The sequence below is a fragment of the Musa acuminata genome, chromosome BXJ2-5 (genome assembly GCF_036884655.1).
Source record: "Musa acuminata AAA Group cultivar baxijiao chromosome BXJ2-5, Cavendish_Baxijiao_AAA, whole genome shotgun sequence".
Lineage (NCBI taxonomy): Eukaryota > Viridiplantae > Streptophyta > Magnoliopsida > Zingiberales > Musaceae > Musa > Musa acuminata.
In genome coordinates this window covers 12593115-12602903 of record NC_088342.1, presented here as the reverse complement: position 1 = coordinate 12602903, position 9789 = coordinate 12593115, and positions in this window count along the sequence as shown.

The following is a 9789-nucleotide window of genomic DNA, read 5'->3' as shown; positions in this document are numbered from 1 at the left end:
CATAGGTTATTCGAGAAGGATATTGAGATAATCGGACATATTGGTGTATTGTATATCCGTCCAAATGATTGAGGTCGTTGGTCTCATAGCTATTCATTTGGGGCCGCTAGGGGTTACTATGCAGGTGCTTATTGGAGAATGAGTTTACTGATTGATCTGCTCATGCAATGCTGGATGGTTGATGGTATCTCATTGTTAGACAACGATTTTGTTATCCTAGTGATGTACTTGATCTTTAGACTTGAGACACTAAGGATGTCTTTTATGAGTACTCCACTCTTTAATATTAGACTTATAGGTTTATAAGTTCCAAATATAGTACAACTAGTTATTGGGAGTGACAACCAACTTGACAAGGGCTATTGAGTATCAATAAAATATCATTCACTCTCGGTATCATGAGAGGAATATCTCGTGTTCTTGCTTTTAGACAAATCCTTTGCCAAGGTCATTCAGATTGAGCGAGAAAGAGTTCTCTAGGAGAATATGATTAGAGCGAGACTCGAGAAAAAATCGTATGGGCATGACAACACCATGTCCGATATACGGTCTTTGGGATATAAGATAGATGAGTGACTATAGGTATATGGTAATTCAGGACAAATAGGTCCAAAGGATTGAATTTTCCTATATCGTTTGGAGACTATGACATAGTGACCTAGTACGTTCGTAGTCGATGAGTCGAGTGAATTATTATAAAAATAATAATTCACGGAGTCAAAAAGAGTTTTGACAGATATGACTCATGGCCAGAAATATGAGATATCTGTCGGATTTCTTATCTTATTAGATATCCATTAAGTCTCTGAATTATTGGATCCCATAGATGAGATCTAAAAAGAGCTAATAAGAGATTATTGGATAGAGACCCACTAATCTAAGAGGCTTGCTAGTCATAGGTGCCTTGTAAGCCAATCACATGAGTGATGACACGTATGACTTGACACATAGTCTTTTTGTTTATTATTATTATTTGATATTTTATCACTTTATATTATATATTTTTTGAATATATTGTGATGTCAATAGATCTGTGCAATAAGAATTGGATCATGATTAAATCATAATAATGAGATCGATTCGCCTTTAAACACATATCCTGAATAATCGCGGGCATAAGTTACTCGAGAGGGACATCGAGATAACCGGATAGACTGATGTACTATATACCCGTCCATATGATGGATGCAGCTGATCTCATACCTACTCATGTGGGGACACTAGGGATATAGTACATTTGCTTATTTGAGAATGAGTTCACTGATTGATCCGCTTACGGAATGCTGGATGGTTGAAGATGCCTTATTGTCAGATAGCGATTCCGTAGTCCCAGTAGTATATTTGGTCCTTAGACTTGAGACACCAAGGATGTCCTGTATGAGTACTCAACTCTTTGATATCAGACTTAAAGGTCTGAAGGTTCCAAATCTAACACAATCGGTTATCGAGAGTGGTAGCTAACCTTATGAGGACTATTGAGTGTCGATAGAGGATCATCCACTCTCGGTATCATGAGAGGAATATCCCATGTGTTCTTGCTCAGATAAATCTTTGGCTAGGATCATTCGGATTTAGAGAGAGAGTTTTCCGGGAGAATCCGATTAGAGTGAGACTCAAGTAGAAACTGTATGGGTCTGACAGCACTATGCCTGACATATGGTCTCTGGAATATTAGATGGATGAGAGACTATAGGTATACGGTAATTGAGGACAGACAGATCCAATGGATTGGATTCCCCTATATCATTTGGGGATTGCAGTGTAGTGGCCTAGTACGTCCGCAATCGATGAGTCGAGTGAATTATTATGAAGATAATAATTCACAGAGCTAGAAGGAGTTCTAACAAGTATGTCTCACAACTAGCTCAATATTGGGCTTAGAGGGTCATACACATATGGTAGGAATTGTGATGAGTAGAGGTTCAGATTTGAGATATCCGTCGGAGCCCCTATCTTTTTGAATTTCCAATAAGCCAATGAATTATTGGATCCTATGGATGAGATCCAATAAGAGCCAATGAGAGATTATTGGATAGAGATCCACTAATCTAAGAGGCTTGGGTAGTTGGATAGAGATCTAATACTCAATAGGATAGGATCCATTAGGGTTATGTTGACAAGGGACCTCTATAAATAAGAGGGAACCAATGGTTCATAGGCTAGAGCCTTTTTTGGTTGCTATATCCTATTCTCCTCTCCCCATCTCCTCCTCAAATAGCAAGCATGGAGACTTGAGGAGCATCGTGTTAGAACCCTTGCAGATTCTAAGCTTGGGGTTGATCCCTTTAGGGGATCAGCCTCCTTGGAACTCTATAGGGGTTTCTTCCTCCAGGTAGCTGCTCAAATGTTGCTAAGAAGAATTATATATTGCTTGTCAAAAGAGGATGAATACATGATTATTTATAGGGCTTCTAAACCCCAACTCTTAATAGGATTCCAACTCAAGACTCCTGCTAGTCATAGGTGCTAGGATCAGAGCGGCACTAAGAGGAGGGGGGGGGGGGGGGGGGGGGGGGGGTGAATTAGTACAGTGGATTAAAACGTCGGTTTCGACAAATCTTTTGATACGATGAAAACCGAACTTGAAAAGTTTAACTTGAACGCGTGTTCGTAAAGGTATGCAGCAAAGGTAATGAGGAAATAAAGCACGTAAGAAGGTTTGCAATAATGTAAATAGCAATAATGAAATGCAAACCAGAGATCACGTCGATTTTAAAGTGGTTCGGTCAAATGACCTACATCCACTTGCGAGGCCCTCTTCGATGAGGCTCCCACCTTCCACTAGCAAATCTCTTGAAGGGGAAGGGCAAATACCCCTCTTACAACTTTTTACAAGCGGTTCACACTCTTACAAATTTTCAGCAAGAAAGAAGGAGGTGAACACTCTAGCAAATTGAAAACAAGACTTGCTAAGACTTTTCTAAGACCTTTCTCTCAATCAATTGCTTCTCAAAAAGTTGTAATCTCAGCTGAGAATTGAGGGGTATTTATAGGCCTCAAGAGGATTCAAATTTGGGCTCCAAAATTTGAATTCTCTTTGGTTCCCGATGCTGGTGGTGCCACCGCCTGCCAGTGTCTGACACTTACAGTGGACTGGTGGTGCCACCGCCCAACCAAGCGGTGCCACCGCCTGGCTCTCGGGTGCTGGGCGGTGCCACCGCCAGACCCTTCGGCTCACTGGTTGGGCTTTAAATTTAGCCCAAACCAAGTCTAATTTTGGGCCCAGTTGACCCTTGACCAGGATATAGGATTATCTTTTAATCCTAATCCTAATTACATGTGAACTACATAACTAAAAACATCCCAAGCAAGTTTTCAACCGCGAATGTCGAGTCTTCTTCCGGCGAGCTTTCCGACGAACTTCCGGCGGACTTCCGATATGCCCTCGGATTTTTTCCGACGGACTCCCAGCAAGCTCCTGATCTTATGACGACTTCAACGAGTAGCCGAGCCTTCTCGGTGATCTCCGCGAACCTCCGATGATCTCTTCAGCGAACTTCCGAAAATTCTGACAAGTTCCCGAGTTCTTCTCGGTTGGTTTCGGCAGCATCTCCGACGATTCTTCGGACTCTTAAACGTCCATCGAACTTGACTTCGGTATTCTTGCTTTATGTTTTCTGGTTATCGTAGTTAATCCTGCACACTTAACTCAATAATATGGATTAGATTAATTAACCCATTAATTGATTTTATCATCAAAATCCGAGATTCAACAATCTCCCCCTTTTTGATGATGACAATCAATTGATGACAGAGTTAAACATAACTCCCCCTATCTATATGCCATATTATGAGAAGATAAAAAACACTTGAATTCCATCCCATTGAATTCAAGCATAAACCGATAAGTTCTAACCGTAGAACTTATCGTTATTCTCATTAAGCAATAGTAAATACGAAACTTCGATGAAAATCATTTTCAAGTCAAATGATAAGGGACGATTTTTACTACGACAAGAGATAAATATTTTCAACATGAATTTCATGATATAGATGTGCTTTCAATATGATCAATCAATCTTGCGATATTCTCAAAGATTTTGCAAGGCATATGAGATATTTGTATTATACAAGCTCTTGTAATTCATATAAGTCATGTTATCGATGCGCATAAGACATTTTCATTAAGTCATGCTATCGAAATGGTATAAGTCATCACTTAGTCATCACTTCTCGCCCTTTGTCATCAACAAAAAGGGAATGAGACTTGAAGCACATAATTTGTGATTATAACATCAGGAATTCAGCATTGATCATACAAAAATTAAGTATGCTAAAATATTTACGCAGAGTTCATCTTAAAGGAAAATTCAGTATTCATCCATTTTATCAAATCTCTTCTTTCTATAAAGAACAAAAATTGTAGGTGTACAAAGAAGAGATTGTGATTAAAAAAAAAATTCAAGTAGTAACTCCAATAAGTCAAGATCATAATTCGAATACAAACTCATTCAAATTCAAATCGTCAACTTGAAACTCATAATCAAGCCATCAAAATCAATTTCGAGATTCACAAAATATCATAAAATCATTAATCTTAATCAGTTGGGAGCGGGGTTTGACTCAAGATAGGAGTAGGTAATTTAACGTGTCATTTAGAATCGAAAGAGAAGGATCAAATTCACTAAGGAACGGAGAGAGGATGAAAAACTTTACGGAAAATCCATTCAAACAAGTTTATTCTTAGGGATAATTTAACATACCTAATTCCCTTCTAATGAATTTAAATTGGTCTTCATTCAAGGCTTTTGTAAATATATATGCTAATTGGTGCTTTGTGTCAATGAATTCTAGAACAACATTATTGTTAAGGACATGATCACGTATGAAATGATGCCTAACGTCGATGTGCTTAGTTCTAGAGTGCTGAATTGAATTTTTAGTAAGACATATGGCACTAGTATTATCACATTTTATGGGAATGTTTTTAAAGTGAATTCCATAGTCTTCTAATGTATTTTTCATCCAAACAACTTGTGCACAGCATGCACTTGCAACAATGTATTCGGCTTCCGCTGTAGATAGTGCAACTGAATTTTGTTTCTTGGAAGTCCAAGAAACAAGTGCATGTCCTAAAAATTGGCATGTTCCGGATATACTTTTTCTATCTATCCTACATCCGCCAAAATCGGCATCTGCATAAGCTATTAAATCAAATTTTTCAGATTTTGGATTTCACAATCCTAAATTTGGAGTTCCTTTAAGATACATAAATATTCTTTTAACACTCTTAAGATGAGATAATTTAGGATTAGATTGAAACCTAGCGCAAAGTTCTACACTAAATATAATATCCGGTCTAGTCGCGGTGAGGTAGAGTAGACTACTTATCATTCCCCTATATGTTTTTTGATCGAAATTTTCACTATTTTCATCCATATCTAACTTAGTCGAAGTGCTCATAGGGGTGCTTATTGCTTTTGAATTATCCATGTTAAATCGTTTTAACAATTCTAATGTGTATTTAGATTGGATAAGAAATATACCATCACTAAGTTGTTTGATTTGTAATCCTAAAAAGAAGGTTAATTCACCCATTAAACTCATTTCAAATTCATGACTCATACATTTGGCAAATGATTCACATAGTGATTCATCCGAAGAGCCAAAAATAATATCGTCAACATAAATTTGCACAATAAGAAAATTATTTTCAGAATGTTTGATAAACAATGTAGTATCAACCTTGCCTTTGGTAAAATTATTTAAAATAAGAAAGGAACTAAGCCTTTCATACCAAGCTCTAGGAGCTTGTTTCAAGCCATAGAGAGCCTTAGTCAATTTGAATACATGATTAGGAAGAAGAGAATTTTCAAATCCGGGAGGTTGTTTGACATATACTTCTTCGGAAATAAAACTATTCAAGAAGGCACTTTTGACATCCATTTGAAACAGTTTAAAATTATTACTACTAGCATAGGTAAGGAGCATCCTAATGGCTTCTAATCTTGCCACAGGAGCGAAGGTTTCTTCGTAGTCGATACCTTCTTCTTGGTTGAAACCTTTGGCCACTAATCTAGCTTTGTTTCTAACCACAATACCATTTTCGTCTTGCTTGTTTCTAAAGACCCATTTAGTACTAATGACTAAATGGTCACTAGGTCTAGGAACAAGCTTCCATACCTTATTCCTCTCAAATTGATTCAATTCCTCTTGCATTGCAATAACCCAAAAATCATCTTTTAAGGCCTTATCAATGCATTTAGGTTCGATTTGAGAAAGGAAGGCGCTGTTAGCACAAAAATTCTTGAAAGAGGAACGAGTTTGAACCCCTTTTGATGTATCTCCTATAATTAGCTACTTTGGATGAGCATCTATATACTTCCATTCCTTGGGTAAGAAAATTTTGGAAGAAGGTGCATCCAAGTTGCTATTTTGAGGAGGGGGTTCATTTAAATTCAAATTATCAAAACCAAGATCATCATCAAAATCATTTTTCTTTAAATCAGAAATTTCATTAAAAACTACATGAATGGATTCTTCTATTACTAAGGTTCTTTTGTTAAAAACCCGAAAAGCCTTAGAAACGGAAGAGTAACCAAGAAAGATGCCTTCATCGGATTTAGCATCAAATTTTCCTAAGGCATCCCTTTCATTCAAAATAAAGCATTTACAACCGAAAACTTTAAAATAGGAAATATTTGGTTTTTTGTTATTCCATAATTCATAGGGAGTTTTTGATAGGGATGGTCTTATTAGGACCCTATTCATGATGTAGCAAGCCGTATTTACGGCTTCGGCCCAAAAATACTTGGGTAGACTATGTTCATTTAACATCGTTCTTGCCATTTCTTGTAGGTTTCTATTTTTTCTTTCAACTACTCCATTTTGTTGGGGATTCCTCGGAGTGGAGAAGTTGTGATTGTATCCATTAACTTCACAAAAATTTTGAAAGTCATGGTTTAGAAATTCGCCACCATGATCACTCCGAATTGATGAAATCATGAAACCTTTTTCGTTTTGAGTGAGTTTACAAAATTTAGAGAAACACTTGAAACAATCACTTTTGTGAGCTAAGAAATAGGTCCAAGTGTATCTAGTATAGTCATCCACAATTACAAATGCATATTTACTTCCTCCTAGACTTGTCGTGTCAATTGGTCCAAATAAGTCCAAATGAATCAATTGTAATGGTCTAGTGGTGCTAATTTGAGTTTTTGGTTTGAAACTAGTTTTTATTTGTTTACCTAGTTGACATGTATCACATACTTTGTCCTTAATAAACTTTATATTTGGAATTCCTCGCACTAATTCTCTAGATGAGATCTTAGATATTAGTTTCATGCTTGCATAACCTAGTCTCCTATGCCAAAGCCAAGCATTATCATTTAAAGCGGAGAAGCACATTTCATTACTTAGTTCATCAAGGTTGATGGTGTAGACATTATTTTGTTTTATTGCAATCATAGTTATGTTATGGTTTGATTTTTCAATAATACACACATTTGATTCAAATCTAACGATATAACCTTTATCGCATAATTGACTAACACTCAAGAGATTATGTTTCAATCCATCAACTAGTAAGACATCATCAATAGAAAAATTTAATTTGTTACCTATGGTTCCCTTGCTAATGATTTTGCCTTGGTTGTTGTCTCCGAAGGTGACATACCCTTCTTCTTTGCTAGTGAGCATAGAGAAATAAGATGGATCTCCAGTCATATGTCTTGAGCATCCACTATCTAGATACCATCTCTTGCTCCTAGCTTGTGATGGTGTGTTAGGACTCTAGCAAGGAGAGTCCTAATTGAGAGGGACATTCATGTAAAACCTACCTAAGCCGACCCCTATTAAAGAGGTAAAGAGGCCGGCTAGGGTTAGGAGGTTGTTTCTTAAAGAAGAATTAGGAGTTGTAAAGGAATAGAAGTCTTAAGAATTAGGAGTTGTAAAGGAATAGGGGTCTTAAGTAGGAGTCCTATTAGGAGTTGGTTAGAAGTAGGAGTCTTGAGTAGGAGTCCTATTAGGAGTTAGGGTTTAGAAGCCCTATAAATAGTCATGTATTCCTCATCTTTTCATAAGCAATAGATGAATCTTTTCTGCAGCCTTTGAGCAGCAACTTGGAGGGAGAAACCCCTATAGAGTTCCAAGGAGGCCGATCCCCTAAAGAGATCAACCCAAGTTTAGAATCTGCAAGGGTTCTAACACCTGGTATCAGAGCAGCGTTCTTGGCGTCTCGCTGCCCTTCCACAGCCATCCATCAACCCTCCACAACCATCCAAAGCAATTCCCACAATTGCTTAAAAGATCGTCGCCAAATTCCACCGTCATCTCCACCACCGCAGATCATCCTTTGATCTCCCCGTGAATTGCAACAGGTTCTGGTTTCCTACCTTACCTCTGCTGCAATTTAGTTATCCTTATTCGAAAATCCAAAAAAAAAAAATTGTTCCTATATTGCTGCATAAACTTTTCGTCACAAAGTTTTCATCTCTACGACGAAAGATACAACATTGCAGAATTCCAGCCGCATAGCACCATCTGTTTGATCTTGCTACTGTGCTTTTTCTATCCAAATTTCTACGAAATTTTTATGACATCTTTGACACTTCCTAACAGTGGATTTCCCTTTGGTTTCATCAAAAAATTCTCAATATAAACTACTGATCTTTTATGTCCAATCTGCTGCACTTGAATTGCAGAATTCAAGCCGCATAGCACCATCTGTTTGATCTTGCTACTATGCTTTTTCTATCCAAATTTCTACGAAATTTTTATGACATCTTTGATACTTACTAACAGTAGATTTCCCTTTGGTTTCATCGAAAAATTCTCAATATAAACTACTGATCTTTTATGTCCAATCTGCTGCACTTGAAAATCTATGCTGCAGAAAATTTCAGCTGCATATTGTTGCCTTAACCCATCTATTTGCAATCTTTTTTGAATGAAATTTCTTATACACTTCATAGATCATCTTGGCTTCCATCTAAGATTGATCTATTAAGAAATTCATCTCTAAAAACGATTTTATGTTGCTGTAAATTTTCGTCGTAACCCACTGAAATTTCTCGACGAGAATTCTGTAATCGCAACTTGCACCAACTTCCTTGCTGTTATACTGCCGAAATTTTCTTGATTAAATTAGATATCCTTGCTGTCATATAAACTGTGATTTTGCTATCAATTCCCTCCTCAATTCTCTCAAGTTTTTGGTGGAAATTACGTCGAGAAACCGTTGTTTCTTCGACGACAATTCTACTCTTACAAGACAGCACATACTTGCTGCAACTTCCACGGATTTCTGTCAAACCTTTGCTACCATCTATCGCAGATCCAAAACTTTCATCCATAGCCCTAAAACTCTACCAAACCACACCCTCAAACTGCACCCAAAACAGCCACAAAACAAGCCTAAACCGCAGCCTACATCCACCAATCCACCAACCATTTCGACCATCACTTCTCTCAACCTATACATGCCTTTAACCCAACAGCAAAAGAGAGATCTTAACATCATAGATTTGGGGCCATATACTATGGCATCTAAGGAGGCAATCAATGCTAAATTCGAAGCCTTGGAGGCGCGAATGGAGGATAAGATTCGGACGCTCTTTACCGAACTCAGATTGGGCCGACCACTAAGCCCGAAGAAATCATATCAAGGAGAGAGCTTTGCCCAATCACACCAAGCCCGAAGAGATGACTTCCAAGGGAGGGGAGGCTCTATGACTGACCCCAACTATCCATGCATGAGAGTAGACTTCCCTAAATGGGAAGAAGGAGACCCGATTGGTTGGATCTCGCGCGCGGAGCGATATTTTCGGTACCACAAAACCACAGATGTAT